Raw genomic sequence first — 14,741 nt, 5'->3', positions numbered from 1 at the left:
CATTTTCTACCCCCCATTTTCAGCATTGACTTTGCTTCCCTAAATCATTAAGAAAATAGAAGCAATCAGATGAGAACTTCCACAGGCTCCCACCTTCTGTTTTCGCTCCTGCATCTGCACCTGTGCTCTCCACCATCCCTCCTATTGCTATGATTGTAGAACTACAGAGATTATCCGCACTTGCCACCCAGGGATTCCAGCCCCTGCAGCACCACTAAAACCAATAATCCGCTCCCATGTGCCAAATTCTCCAGCTCTTCTAATGATTGGATGATACCATTGAGACAGAAAATGAGCCATGTTGGAGGTGCAGATCTCTTTTCTTTTGTTAAATTGACAACTTAAATTATTCCTTTGTGTTTTGTCCCCAAGTAGAGAATCAGGCTTTTGATATGCTATTATTTCAGCCAATGAAAGGCTGGGCACCCTTGTATTGTTCCTTCTAGTGGACGCCTATTTATTGAGTGGATGCCTACTTATCTGGTTTCTACTGCTTCAAGTACAGTGACCCAGAAAAGAAAAATAAAACAGGATTCTAAGTCCTTAATGTATTATGTGTTTATTTGGATTTACAAAGAGCACTTGTTTGACTCAATTAGTAAAGATAAAATCTTACTCAAAGACTTTTTTCCTTCTGGTCACAGAAGATCTCAACAGTGAATAGTATATGGGGATGGGATGTACGGGTTTGTGAGGTAAAGGGGAATGCCACTCTCTGTCTTTGCTTTTCCAGACAATTTTTGAAAATACACTATGATTTTTCTATGCTTCCTTTCCAGCCCATACTGTCAACAATTCAAATTCTCACTTTCCTTATTATATTCTTTGGGGTCACAGCAAAGGTCTTCTAGGATACTTGCATTTTAGTTTACCAGGAGCACTTACCATCTGCCTTGGCTCTAGGCAAGTGCTCTATGTCTGTTATCTTAATCAATCTTCATACCCATGTTCATAAGGTAGGTAGTATTTTATCATCACCCTTATTTACATATTGGGAAATGAAGGCTATCAAAATTGAGAGATCAGCCTAAGGTCTCTAGCTACTAAGCAAGGAAGCTGAGAATCCAACTTGGGCAGTCTGACTCCTTAGCATGAAGACAAAGAGACATCCCAGAACTTTCCATTCCTCTATCAGAGATTCACTCCTTTTTGTCTTAAAGTCCACCGAGGTGCTAGAGAAGGGGAAAGAGGGAGTCCTTTCTTGGGGTCACCAAGATTTTGTTAAAGGTGATGGAAAAAATTGGAAACAAATATTAGTTATATTTGCACAACATGATGAACATAATATCAGTGAATTGTACATGTTAAAAAGTGTTGAAATGGCAAATATATGTATAAATATATTCACCACAATTTAAAAAAGATAGGAAATGGGATGAATGGAACAAGTTTCACTGAGAAGATAAAAAATGAGTTAGGTCTTACAGAATAAGTTGACTTGGGCAGAAGAAAAGAGAAGAGTGGGGGCGAAATGCAAATTCTGCTGGTGGGGAAGTTACACTTTAAGTTCTTTTCTTCTAACGCATTGTCAAGAACTGGGTGGTCCCAGTCTCTAAGTGGCTGAAGGAAGCAGTCTGAGGTAGTGACTTCTGGAGTAAGACAGTCAAGGTTTGAAGCTGCAGTCCTCTTATCAACTGTGTGACCTTGGACAAATCAACCTCTCCGAACCTCAGGTTCTTCCTAGATAAAATGGGATAGACTATGGAGTCCCAGTGTGGTGTAGTGGTTAAGAGCTACCACTGCCAACCAAAAGGTGGGCAGTTCAAATCCAGCAGCCACTCCTTGGAAACCTTATGGGGCAGTTCTACTTTGTCCTATAGAGTCACTATGAGTTGGAATCAACTTGATGGCAAAGGGGTTGTTTTTCTTTTTCTTTTTCTTTTTTGGTATGATAATACATGCTCACATTCAAGTTGGTACCAAATGTTCACTAAAGGGATATCAACGAACTTTGACTACAGTATTAATTGAACTCATACAGGTGAAAATGATGGAGACTTGGATCAAGGTGGTAATGGTGAAGATGGTGAGAAGTGATCAGAGTCAGGATACATTTAAAGGTAGAACCTTCAGAATGTAAGAAGTGAGAAAATGTGAGAATCAAGTTTTACCTTTGGTAACTTGGTGAGCATTGATGTCACATACAAAGCTTTGAAGGCTGGAACACATACATTCTTTCGTGTGTGTGTGTGTGTGTACATGCTTTAAGTGAAAGTCCATATCTCAAGTTAATTTCTAATAGAAAAATTTATACACATATTATTATGTGACCTTAGTTGCAATTCCTATAATGTGACAGCATACTCCTCCTTTCAACCCAGGTTTTCTGTGTCCATTCAATCAGCTCCTACCCTTTTCTGCCCTCTCATCCTGTCTCCCAACAGAAGCTGTCCATTTAGTCTCATGTATCTACTTGAATTAAGAAGCACACTCTTCACGAGTATTATTTTATGTTTTATAGTCCAGTCTAATCTTTGTCTAAAGAGTCAGCTTCAGGAATGGCTTTCATTCTAGGTTAACAGAGAGTCTGGGGGCCATGTCTCCTGGCATTCTTCTAGTCTCAATCAGACCATTAAGTTTAGTCTTTTTACATGAATTTGAGTTCTGCACCACACTTTTTTTTCTCCTGCTCTGCCAGGGACTATCTGTTGTGTTCCCTGTCAGGTCAGTCATTGGTGGTAGCTGGTTACCATCTAGTTCTCCTGGCCTCAGGCTGATGGGTTCTCTAGTTTATGGGGCCCTTTTGTCTCTTAGGCTAATATTTTCCTTGTGTCTTTGGTGTTCTTCATTCTCCTTTGCTCCAGGTGGGTTGGGACAAATTGGTGCATCTTAGATGGCCACTTGAAAGATTTCAAGACCCCAGATGCCACTCACTGAAGTGGGAACCAGAACGTTTTCTTAATAAACTTTGTTATTCCAGTTGACCTAGATGTCCCCCAAAATCATGGTCCCTAGACCCCCACCCCTGCAACTTTGTCCCTCTAAGTATTTGGTTGTGTGGAACACATACATTCTTAAACGGGAAAAACAATACCTTAGATTCTGCTACTCCCTGCACATACAGTAACATCAAGAGCTCCAAAAATCTTCTATCTAAGAAGCCATCTCTACCAACCCAACAAGTGGCCAGAGGATCGTTTCTTTTAAAGGAGGTACCTCTGTAAGCTCCCACTGCCCATTTCCACCACCTTTTACTCCCCCTACTCTACCATAAACAAAAAGTCTGTGCAAGCCCCTGATTCTTATATGAAATTGTAGCTTTGCTGGCTTCAACCTCAATTTAAAATAATTAGCACAGTAAAATCTCAATTTATTTAAGTGTGTGTGTGTCTGGAAGAAAATACAGCCAAATGTTAACATTTGTTACCTCTGTATAGTGGTATTACATGTGATTTAAATTTTCTTCTTAATACAATTCTGTATTTCCCAAAATCTTATTAATGAACAATAACTTTTGTTATATGTTGAAAAAAAAATACATTTCTTAAAAACTAAATCTCTAGGACGATTAAAAAAACTAAAATCTATTTACTCCTTGGCACGAATGAATGGAGTCTTTATCACCATGTGTAAGTTTTGAAGAGTAACTAGGAGGTAGAAGACCCTGAGCATTCGATGGGGTTGGGGATATCTAACCAGGTTAAAGGCAGACTTCACAATATGGTCAATAACAGCCCTGCTAGAAGCTGAGGTTAATTTATGGAAATCTCTTCTCCATCTCTGCATGTGTGTTCAAGAGAGTAGCCAGATGGTTCAGATCAGGGTCATGAGCCATGGGAAATACAAATATATGTGGTATTTCCGAATACTCTTTCAGTGGGGTTACTGCCAGCCTAAGATCAAGAGATAGCCTGTTTTTTAAACAAATAATTAACCTGTTTGAAATGCAAACAGAAGCAAATTCAAAAATAGGCTTCCTCATGAGAACCATGGCTGAGGCTGAGTCAGCCCTGACCAGATCTCATGGCCATGGACTGAACTTGGTTGGAGAATCACCAAGGTATGTGGCCAGATTTGGCCACTGAGGTGAGAAAGAAAGGAAGTGAGATGATTTGGGGCACCACACCCCACTAAGGAAAAGAAGAGTATAGCTCTCATTGCCCAGCCTACACCTCCAACTCAATAGGCCTTCTGCTCCAAAGACTTTAAACCTTTGGCTTATTTCTACTGTTCCTTGGCTAAACTGACAAGGATCTGTTTATTTTGGCTTCAAGCAAAGAATAGGCCCCCCTGAGCCTAGGATTTCAAATACTCAGCAGTTTGGCTAATTGATATCTGGAGGATTGATAGACTTTTTCCTTCCAAGGACAACTTCTTCCTGCAGCATGTACATGGGAGGTATGTAGATGGATGGAGTCTTTAAAAATAGAAAGAAAAAAAAAAGTTACTGTAGAGTTGACTCCAACTCATGGCGACCCCAAGCGTTACAGAGAAGAACTGCTCCAGAAGGTTTTCCCGCCTGTTATCTTAATTGAAGCAGATAGCCAGGCCTAGCTCTCACAGTACCACTAGGTGGGTTCGAACCACTCACCTTTAGGTTAGCAGTCGAGTGCAACCCCATTTGTGCCATTCAGGCACCCTTTAAGAATCAAGAGCCCAGAAAAGTCCAGGAGCATATTTTCCTTCTGAACGATAACATTAGAGGGACACTTCATTAGATTTTTTTCATCACATCCTCATATTAACCCTTACTAAGAAAAATAATACAAAACTTGGAAATAAAATAAGGGATGTATGCAGGCCCTTCCGATGCCATCCATTAACAGGCTCATCAAAGAATTATTTATCAAGTAGAATCCTCCTTTGTTTGATTTTGATATTCACTACTTGATTAAAGAATAAGCATTGTGAAGTTATGTGTTAACTTGCAGATTTCTGTCCCAAAGATTACTATTACCTTGCCCTGTATCTTTTAGCAGTCATTTCAGCATTCCTTTGACTTACTATATAAGTCTCTTTTCTTCAAATTCTGTTTTGAGCCAGCTGTACCATCTTACTGATTAATTCATTCATTCATTAGTTGAATAAAATCTTTGACACACATTCATTCTCTTTTGTATGGGAGTCATTTTTTTTTTTTTTTTTAATTTACTCTTTGACACTCTGTGGGAAAGTTATCCCCATTTGGCAGTTGAGAAAATCTAAGTCTCAAGGAGAGTGAAAGAGCCACATCTTATTAGAAATAGAGCCAGATCTTCAACCCAGTTCCAACACTAAAGTTCTTTCTACTTTGCCAAGCTAAATAGCTGTGTGGCCTTGCCAAGTCAATTTCCCTCTCTGAGAACAGGTAAAATCAATGACTGTGACAGTTCCTTCCAAGTTCTTTTGTGGTGTAAACAGCTAAGCTCTCAGCTACTAACTGAAAGATGGGAGGTTTGAATCCACCCAAAAACCTGGGTATCTACTTCCAAAATGTCACAGGCACTGAAAACCTTATGGAGCACAGTTCTACTCTGATAGACTATGAGGTCACTTTGAGTCAGATTTGACTCAATGGCAACTGATTTGGTGTTTTTGTTTTTTGGGTTTTAAAATTCCTTCCAGACCTACTATCCTCTGGTAAGGTTAATTACTTGGCATAATGGTAATAATAGGCCAGTCTGATCTTCAGGTCCTTTCTCATTTCATGCCATCCCATCCCTATCTCTAACTATAGCACTTCAGGAGGGAGGACTGTTCTCCCCAGGCAGGAGCCCACAGTCCTTAATTTTCTCTCTCCCCATCAACACGGACCTATCCCATATTCCATCCATCTGGGCACCATCCAAATGAGGAATCTGCTTATGTTATAAACTATAAAGTAACCAAGGCCAAAGCTAAAAATGACTGAAGAGCTAATGTCACACACATATACGCACACCCTACCTCCCAGGAAAGATAAAATCTTGACTGGAGTGTCTGGTGGAATCTAGCCAAGGTGAGAGGCAAGTGGAGTAGCTTTGTGAGAGCAGGGGAACCTTAATACCCTGCATCAAACGTATTTGCAGGACCAATAGAATGGACCGGAGCAGTGTACTGGCCTGTCCCAGTGTCCACACTGCCCCAGCTGTGAAATACTTTGAATATCCCCCGCTTTTTTGGGCTTGGATCATAGAGTCACATCTGCCTCTGAGTATATACAACAGTGACAAAAAAATTCTCTGCATCTGTCACTAGTCATTCAGTTTCTCAAACTCAGAATATAACATTTGCACTTGAACACTGCTGTTGATTAAAATGATTGGACTTGATTCTCATTATTCTTCATTAAATAGAAAAAAGATGGTTATATATTTTTCTTTTCACTTATTAATCTGTCCTAATCTTTCAACACTGACTATTTCTTCAATGCCAGAATTTACATAATGAAAACAACTAACTCAGAGACTCTATTAAGGATAAGGAATGAGCTACCATCCTGATCCCTTCAATGAAGCTTGTCTTTTTAATGTTCTGTTTCCCTCCTCCCTGGCAATTAAAAGACAAACATCTCTGCTGGGGGAGGGTATGAGTGCACATGTTTTACAGAAGAGGGAAACTATGGGGCAGTTTTCGCCACTGCCAAGGCTGTAAGAGCATAGACTATAGGGAAGGTCATTTCAACATCATTCATTAAAAAGATAATGACAAGAGCCTGCTTCCGGGTTAATGTCAGATAGCAAGGGGATGTTCTGGACTAGATAAGACACAGCACAAGTGGTCAAAGGTGCATGTAGGACAGTGGCCCTCAGCCCTGGCTGCCCATTGCAATCATCTGGAGAGCTTTAAAAATGCTTGTGCCAAGAAAGCGCTCAGACCAATAAAATCAGAATGTCTGGTAGTAGGGCCCGTGTGTAAGAACATTTTAAAAGCTCTACAGGTGATTCTGGAGTCCCTGGGTGGTGAAAACAGTTAACAAGCTCAGCTGCTAAGCAAAAGATTGGCAGTTTGAGCCCACCCAGAGACATCTCAGAAAACAGGCCTGGTGATCTACTTCTGAAAAAATCAGCCATTGAAAACCCTACAGAATACAGTTCTACTCTGTAGGTCACCCTGAGTTGCAACCAACTTGAAGGCAACTGGTTTTACAAGTGTTTCTAATGTACAACCAGGGTTGTAAACCCTTGGTGTAGAAGGATGCACGCTGGAGCTTTGCTTATAGAAGGAAAACAAAAACAAATAGTGTATAGCTTATTGATTGCAGTATGATTAGTTAAGTTACAGTCCATCCACACAGTGGGATGCTATTTGACCTTTTATTTTTTTAATGAGGCAAACCTAGAAGTTTTGGGCAAGATTATTCCTGCCATCAATGATTTAGGAACAGTGATTAAAGCCTATAAGCTTTTCAGGAGCCTTTAAAAATGTTAGGTAGATAATAAATTGATTGATCAATCAACTGATTGATCGGTCGATTCATAGGTACCAACAAGTGAACTCTAACTTATGGTGACCCTACGTACAACAGAGCAAAATGTTGTCCAGTCCTGTGTCATCCTCAGAACCGATAGCATGTTCAAGTCTATCATTGCTGCTATTGTGCCAATCCATCTCACCAAGGGTCTCCCTCACCCTCGCTGGCCCTCGACTTCATCAAACACGATGTCCTCCTCTGCAACATTAACTGATGCAGGGCAAGTAAGTCAGACAATGTTCTGTTGTGATCCATACGGTTTTCACTGGCTAATTTTCAGAAGGAGATCACCAGGCCTTTCTTCCTAGTCTGTATTAGTCTGGAAGCTCCATTGAAACCTGTCTACCATGGGTGACCTTGCTGGTATTTGAAATACCAGTGGCATAACTTCCAGTATCACAGCAACATACAAGCCAGCCCAGTATGAAAAACTGACAGATAGGTGGTTGAAAATATTAGACACTTGGATTAGTTTCCTATGGCTGTTATAACAAATTACCATAAACTTAGTGCATTAAAGCAACACATATTTATTACCTTATAGTTCTGGAGGTCAGAAATCCAAAAGGAGTTTCACCTGGCTAAAATCAAGGTTCCTTCTGGAGGCTCTCAGGGAGAATCCGTTTCCTCGCCCATTCCAGCTTCTAGAGGCCACCCACATTCCTTGGCTCCTGGCGCCTTCGTCCATCTTCAAAGTCAGCATCTTAGAATCTTTGTCCTCTCTGACTTCTGCTTCTGTCCTTACATCTTGTCTTCTGGCTGTGATCCTCCTGTGTCCCTCTTATAATGGCCCTTGTGATTACATCAGGCCCACCCCAATAACCTAGAGTAATTTTCCCATCCCAAGATCCTTAATCACAGGTGCAAAGTCCTTTTTACCATGAAAGGTAACACAGTCACAGGTTTCAGGGATTAGGATGTGGACTTCTTTGTAGGACCATTATTCTGCCTACCACAAGACCTGAAAAAAAAAAAAATTAATGACAAAATATAAAAAGAAAATGGCATAATTGCAACTAATAAATGTTTTCTACGAAATATGTCATCTCAGTTATTAGATTTTATATTCATATAATTTTTATCACATTTAAAAACAGTTTGTAAGTTATATTCTCTCCACAAGAATTCCCGAGTATACAGACAGGGATTCACACAATGTGGTCCCCCAAATAGCAAGATCAGCGTCACCTAAGAGCTTGTTAGAAATGAAACTCTTGGACTACCCCTCAGACCTACTGAATTAGAAACTCTGGGTTTAGGGCCCACTGATCTGTTTCAACTTGCCTTTCAGGAAATTCTGATACATGCTTAAATATGAAAACCACTCCGTTAGATGATTGCCCCCCCAAAAAAAGAAATAATAACTAATATAAAAGAAACGATAAGTAGCCAAATAATTTACAAAGCAAAATTTTAAAATTCATTAAAAAAAAATTCATTCTGCAAAAAAAAAAAAATACATATAAAACACTTTAATATGTTTGATAGGATGTTAGATGGGGCCTCTAGATGTTAGTTTCCTAGGGCCTAAGGTCTTCAGAAGTCCTTAGTACTCAGAACTATGTCCATGTGAAAACAACACATTGCTTCATCAAAAGCACCTCTTCTTTTCTACACGGAGTTCCAGAATCTCTCGCCAGGAGGTCTGCCATAACACCTCCACCAGCACCAAGTTAGTTACTTTTCCTACACACTCCCCCAGCACCTCTATCTACCTCTGCAATAGCATCCAACACAGCGTGCTGGGACGGCCTATTTACCCCATTAGACTACCAGCTCCTTGAGTGTAGGGATAAGCATGCATTAGTCCTCCTCAGCTAACACAATATCTGGATCACAGCAGTTACCAATAAATGAATAAGTGAATGAATAAGTGACTGAGCACACGCATACATAAATAAATGAATTAGATTGTATGCGAAATTTTGTTCATTCATGTTTTCTGGAGAAAGGGCCTGTACATTTCGCTGAATTCCCAATGGGACACACGATCCCAAAGTGCTTAAAAAACCACTGGCATAGAGATAGGATGGAAACCTTGGTAGCATAGTGGTTAAGTGCTATGGCTGCTAACCAAAAGGTCAAGAGTTCAAATCCACCAGGCACTACTTAGAAACTCTATGGGGCAATAAGTTGGAATCAACTCATTGGCAATGGAGTTGGTTTGTTTTTATAGAGATAGGATGGGATGGGGGAAGACTCAATGATTTTACATGGCTGGCCTTGGCAAGAATTTCTAACAGATTAAATAAGAGTGAGCAGCCAAGAGTGTGACAAGATGGATAACACAAAAGAGCAAATAGAGTTTACCACATAGAACCTGCTTCATCAAGCTAACCATTTCTCTTTGAGTCCTTGAGGTTCACCAGTTCTCTAATTTTAAAAAAACAAATGAATATTCTACTCATTATCCTGATTTCAGTCCCGGCAGACTCTAGCTAGGCGCAGATGCTTCCAACATTAAGAAATTTCAAGAAAGAGCTTGTTTCTGGAACACCTGAATCCTCAGCTGAGGGAAAAGCCTGGCACCAATCTGAGTCACATTCAATTCTGTAGATTTTTAACAAGGTCCTACTGGGTAAAACAGGCCAGGAATTCACAGATGATCATGCCATGGCTTCTGGGAGCTCATGGTTTCTTGGAAGAGAAAGATAATCTTTTGATAAAGATAATCAGAGAAAAGCAAATTAAAATGATGATGAAAAACCTTTTTAAACCCATCAGATCTTTGGGTCAGGATATGAGGGGAATGGAACCCTCAAGGTAAAAAATAGTAAGGCCATTCTAGAAGACATTGTGTCAATGTTTAAAATGTAGCAACCCTACCACTCAACAATTCTACTCCTTCTATATACGCCCAAGAAATGATAATACTGATTCACAGGAGGACTTATCTAAGGTTGTTTTCCAAATCTCCTGTAAACCCCAGATGCTCTCTTTGTTCCTCCTCCTACTTTCAGAGAACATGTTGGAAACATTGGTTAAATAATGCCCTACCACAGGAGGAAGAATTCAGATGTAATATACTCAATCTTCACCACCTACCTCCATAATTCCCATCTAAATCCCATGTGGTAGGGCATTATTTCGCACTCAGTTTCCAGAAGAGGGGGACTATTAGAGGCCAAAGGGTGCTGAAGACAGAAAACAATTAAAAAATATGGCCCTGGATGCAATAGGCATTTTGGCCATTTCTGTAAGAGAAAATAGAATGAGAAACTTTGAAATTAACCTCATGGGGTCATTTCATCCACTTCTGTGCCCCAAAGGCACAAATCTAGGAAGTCTTCTTCTATTTTCTCCCAGGGACTACTTAAAATTTTGAGTCAGATGGACTACTGAACCGTTGGATGGAGGGGGCATAGGGAGCTAAAGGAGAAACTGTAATTGTACACATAAGTTTTGAAAGTAGAACCATAGTCTGGAATATGACTACGTTGTAAATAATTTCAAAATGATATTGATGCTTACATGGTACTTGAAACAACCTTGAAAACATTATGCTGAGTTAAATAAGTCAATCGCAAAGGGACAAATATTATATGATTTCACTTACATCAAATACCTAGGATAGGCAAGTATATAGAGATCAAAGTTTAATAGTAGTTACCAGGCGCAGGTGGGAAGAAGGGGAAAAGGGGGACTCGCTGCTTAGGAAACAATGAGCTTCTGTTAAGGGTGACAGGAAAATCTGGAAATGGATAATGATAATATAATGGTTGAACAACATGATGTTGTTGTTGGGTGCAATAGAGTTAATTTCAACTCATAGTGACCACACGGGACAGAGTAGAAACACCCCAGAGGGTTCTCTTGGCAGTTATGTTTACAGAAGCAGATTGCCAAGTGTTTCTTCCATGGAGCAGCTAAGTGGGCTTGAACCACCAACCTTTTGGTTAGCAGCCAACCACTTAACTGATGAGCCACCAGGGCTCCTTGAACAACGTGATAAATATAACTAATTTTACTGAGTTGTACATGTGAAGAATGTTGAAAAGGCAAACAATTTGTTACATATATATTTACCACAGTAGAAAGATTGATTGATAAACCGATAGATGATAGGCAGATGACAGATGATTGATAGATGATAGACTAGATAGATAGATAGATGATACATAGATAGGCAGACAGCAGACAGACAGATAGATAGATAGATATCAGTGCAGCCCTGTCCCAGTTGCTTAAAAACCCAAGTTTCTCTATCTGTAAAATGAAGATTATAGTAGAATCTACCTCATAGGGCTGTTGTGAGAAATAAATGATATAATAACTATAAAGCATTTAGCACATTGTAGGTAGCCAGTAAATGTTAACTACTGTCCATAAAATTTTTCCTGACTTTTATTGTTATACTCAAAAAACTTGCTAAGTCTTTTGGTGTTCATTAAACTAGCCACTGAAATAAAAGCTGAGCTCAGAATTCAAATTTTTTAAAGCTGAACAATAACTTAGAGATCATCTAGTCCATTTTTTCCCATACCAAATCTAAATTGTAGTACAAAACAAAAGGTTAACCAGAGCCGCTCTAGTTGAAGGCGGTGGTACATGCAGACCCGCCATCTTGCTCTCCACAGAGAACTCTTGCTCAGAACCCTGGGATACTGCAGGGCATCATTTGAAAACCACAGCTCATCTAATCTCTTCATCTTGTACATGAGGACTGTGGGACTCAACACGGTCACATGGGTAATCAGGGACTAACTGCCTGAGCTAGACACAGGATCTCCAATATCGTGGAATTTACCAACTAGTTATGGAACCAGGATGTAAACATGTTAGGATGTGGAAGAAAGTCTATACCTAACGTTTTCAAGTTGTGTCATCAAAGCCTGGGCCTGGGCCAATACCCTTGCACTTTGGGTTTCATTTTCTCCATTCAAATTTCTGTTCTTAACAACTTCCGTCTTAGTTTCCAACATCATGAGAACTGATCATTTGTACGTTCAGTGACTCCTGTACCAAAATATTTTATGAATTTATGTTATTTATTCCCTAAATGAAATAAAAAATAAATATGTACACATTGTATTTGAAGAAAATAATTTAGACAAACATCGCTACATAATTTGGAAATTTTTTTAACTCAGCAAATATTAAGTCTGATTTCTGTTATTCATCTGTGAATGTAAAATAAAGCTTTATTTTTTAAATCGTATTAAGAAATACTTCAAATATACAAAATAAGCTCTATTTACTCTGTTCGATGCCTGATTCTGAACAGGGCAGAGTGACAGCGAAACTAGTTGCTTAGATCAAATGTAACTCTTCCCTAACGTCAGGACTGAGGATTAAATGATTTAGAATATTTTATGTCTTCATAACTTCCTACTAGGAAAGGAACAATCAAAGAGAAGTGAGATACACTTCAGTGCTCTAGCCCACTACCTGGGGTTTGCAGTTTCCATGGCTACAGCCCTTCCAGTTCATCCTTTTAAAGTTATCTCTCAAAGCTACATTTGATTTTCTTGGGAAAAGTTCCTCAGACAGCCTAGCCTATGTTTTGAATGCCTCTTAAAAAGTCTCAAATGGACAATAATGCTCACAGCAACATTTTTCACAATAGCCAAAAGGTGGAAACAACTGAAGTGTCCTTAAACAGATAAATGGATAAACAAAGTATGGTACATACACACAATGGTATACTATCAGCCATAAAGAGAAATAAAGCCCTGATGCATGCCACCACATGAATGAACCTTGAAAACATCATGCTGAGTGCAATAAGTCAGTCACAAAAGCTTAAATATTGTATGATCTCACGTATATAAAATAAGCAAATATATAGAAACCAAAAATTATTAGAGGTTACTACGGGTGGGAGGAAAGGGGAAAGAGGAAGCTCTTGCATAGGGGGCACTGAGTTTATGTTAATGGTGTTGGAAGGATTTGGAAAAGGATAGGGAGAATGGTTGTACAATTTGAAGAAAGTAATCAATGTCATTGAATTGTACTCGTAGAAATTGTTGACATGGCGTATGTTTTGTTATGCATATTTTCACCACAATAAAATAAAATATCTCAAATGGAAACAAATAGGAGCTTCAACAGGACTGGGGTGCAGATGAAGTAGGGCTTCGATTTCCCCTCTGTCATGAATTGAGTTGTGCCCCCCAAAATATCTGTCGACTTGGTTGGGCCATGATTCCTAGTATTGTGTGATTACCCATCATTTTGTCATCTGATGTGATTTCCCTACATGTTGCAAATTCTATCTCTATGATGCTCCTGAGATGAGATTATTAACAGGTATGTTAATGAGGCAGGATTCAATCTACAGAATTAGATTCGTTTTAAGGCAATCTCTTTTGACATATAGAAGAGAGAAGTGAGCAGAGAGACATGGGGACCTCATACTACCAAGAAACAAGAGCCAAGAAAATATTGCATCCTTTGGACCGGGATCCCTGTGGGGAGAAGCTCCTAGTCCATAGTAAGTTTGATGACAAGGACCTTCCTCTACGGCCGACAGAGAGAGAAAGCCTTCCCCTGAATTTGGACTTCTAGCCTACTAGACTGTGAGAGAATAAATTTCTTTTTGTTGAAGCCATCTACTTGGGGTATCTCTGTTATGGCAACACTAGATAACCAAGATACCCCCATCAGCATCTCCTCCTCCCATCTCCCCTGAGCAGACAAATGGTTCTTGCACAACTTATACCTTCAAAGACCAACCAAACAACCAAGAAAGAGGAAGGCCCAGCCTCTGCCAGGCAACATTTATAGTCTAGTGGTTAAAGAATCAAAACACATTGACATTAAAAGGGAACAAACATTCCAGGGGAAAATATTCTAGGCCAAGTTAGTAGAATGGATTGTAACTGCCCTGAAAACTTAGACCACAGAGAAATCACTGCTGAAATTTAGAAAAGACTTTGGTAAAAGAGATGGACCATGAACTAAGCCTTAAAGGATGGTAAGATTTGGAGGAACGGAAAGGAGGGAGAGCGTTTCAGGTGGGCAAAACTGAGTGAGCAGAGACCCAAAATATGAAAGGATAATATGTATGGAAGCAAGGCAAACAGATAAACAGTGAAAAGGCTTGTCTGTGTGGATTTATGCTGTTTGGTTAGAAGCAGAAACTGAGGACAGACATAGAGGGCCTTAAATATTAGACTGAAGAGTTTATACTTGACCTTGTTATTGTTTTTAGTTGTTGCCAAGTAGGTTAAAATGCATACGGAATCAGACAGTTGTGATCCATAGGGTTTTTACTGGTTGATTTTTGGGGACTAGATCACCAGGCCTTTCTTCCTAGTCTGTCTCAGTCTATCAGTGCCACTGAAACCTTCTCAGCATCATAGCAACACACAAGCCTACACTGACAGATGGATAGTGGTGCTCTGGAGGTGCATTGGCCTGGAATCGA

The 14,741-nt window shown here is 39.6% G+C and overlaps 1 long non-coding RNA gene across 3 annotated transcripts in view; it reads right to left on the bottom strand.

The window, feature by feature from the left end:
* Nucleotides 1-313: 313 nt before the first annotated feature.
* LOC135229446 (uncharacterized) overlaps nucleotides 314-14,741 on the bottom strand; it is a 111,440-nt gene continuing 97,012 nt past the window's right edge. For 2 of the 3 annotated variants that reach the window (XR_010320154.1, XR_010320157.1), the window contains exon 4: nucleotides 314-8,333. This is a non-coding gene — a long non-coding RNA (uncharacterized LOC135229446). The remainder of the gene's footprint in view (nucleotides 8,334-14,741) is intronic. The other variant, XR_010320150.1, reaches the window with a different exon arrangement.

Source organism: Loxodonta africana, chromosome 2, assembly GCF_030014295.1.
Source record: "Loxodonta africana isolate mLoxAfr1 chromosome 2, mLoxAfr1.hap2, whole genome shotgun sequence".
In the NCBI taxonomy this organism is placed as follows: Eukaryota; Metazoa; Chordata; class Mammalia; order Proboscidea; family Elephantidae; genus Loxodonta; species Loxodonta africana.
This window is presented reverse-complemented; position numbering and strand designations above follow the sequence as displayed.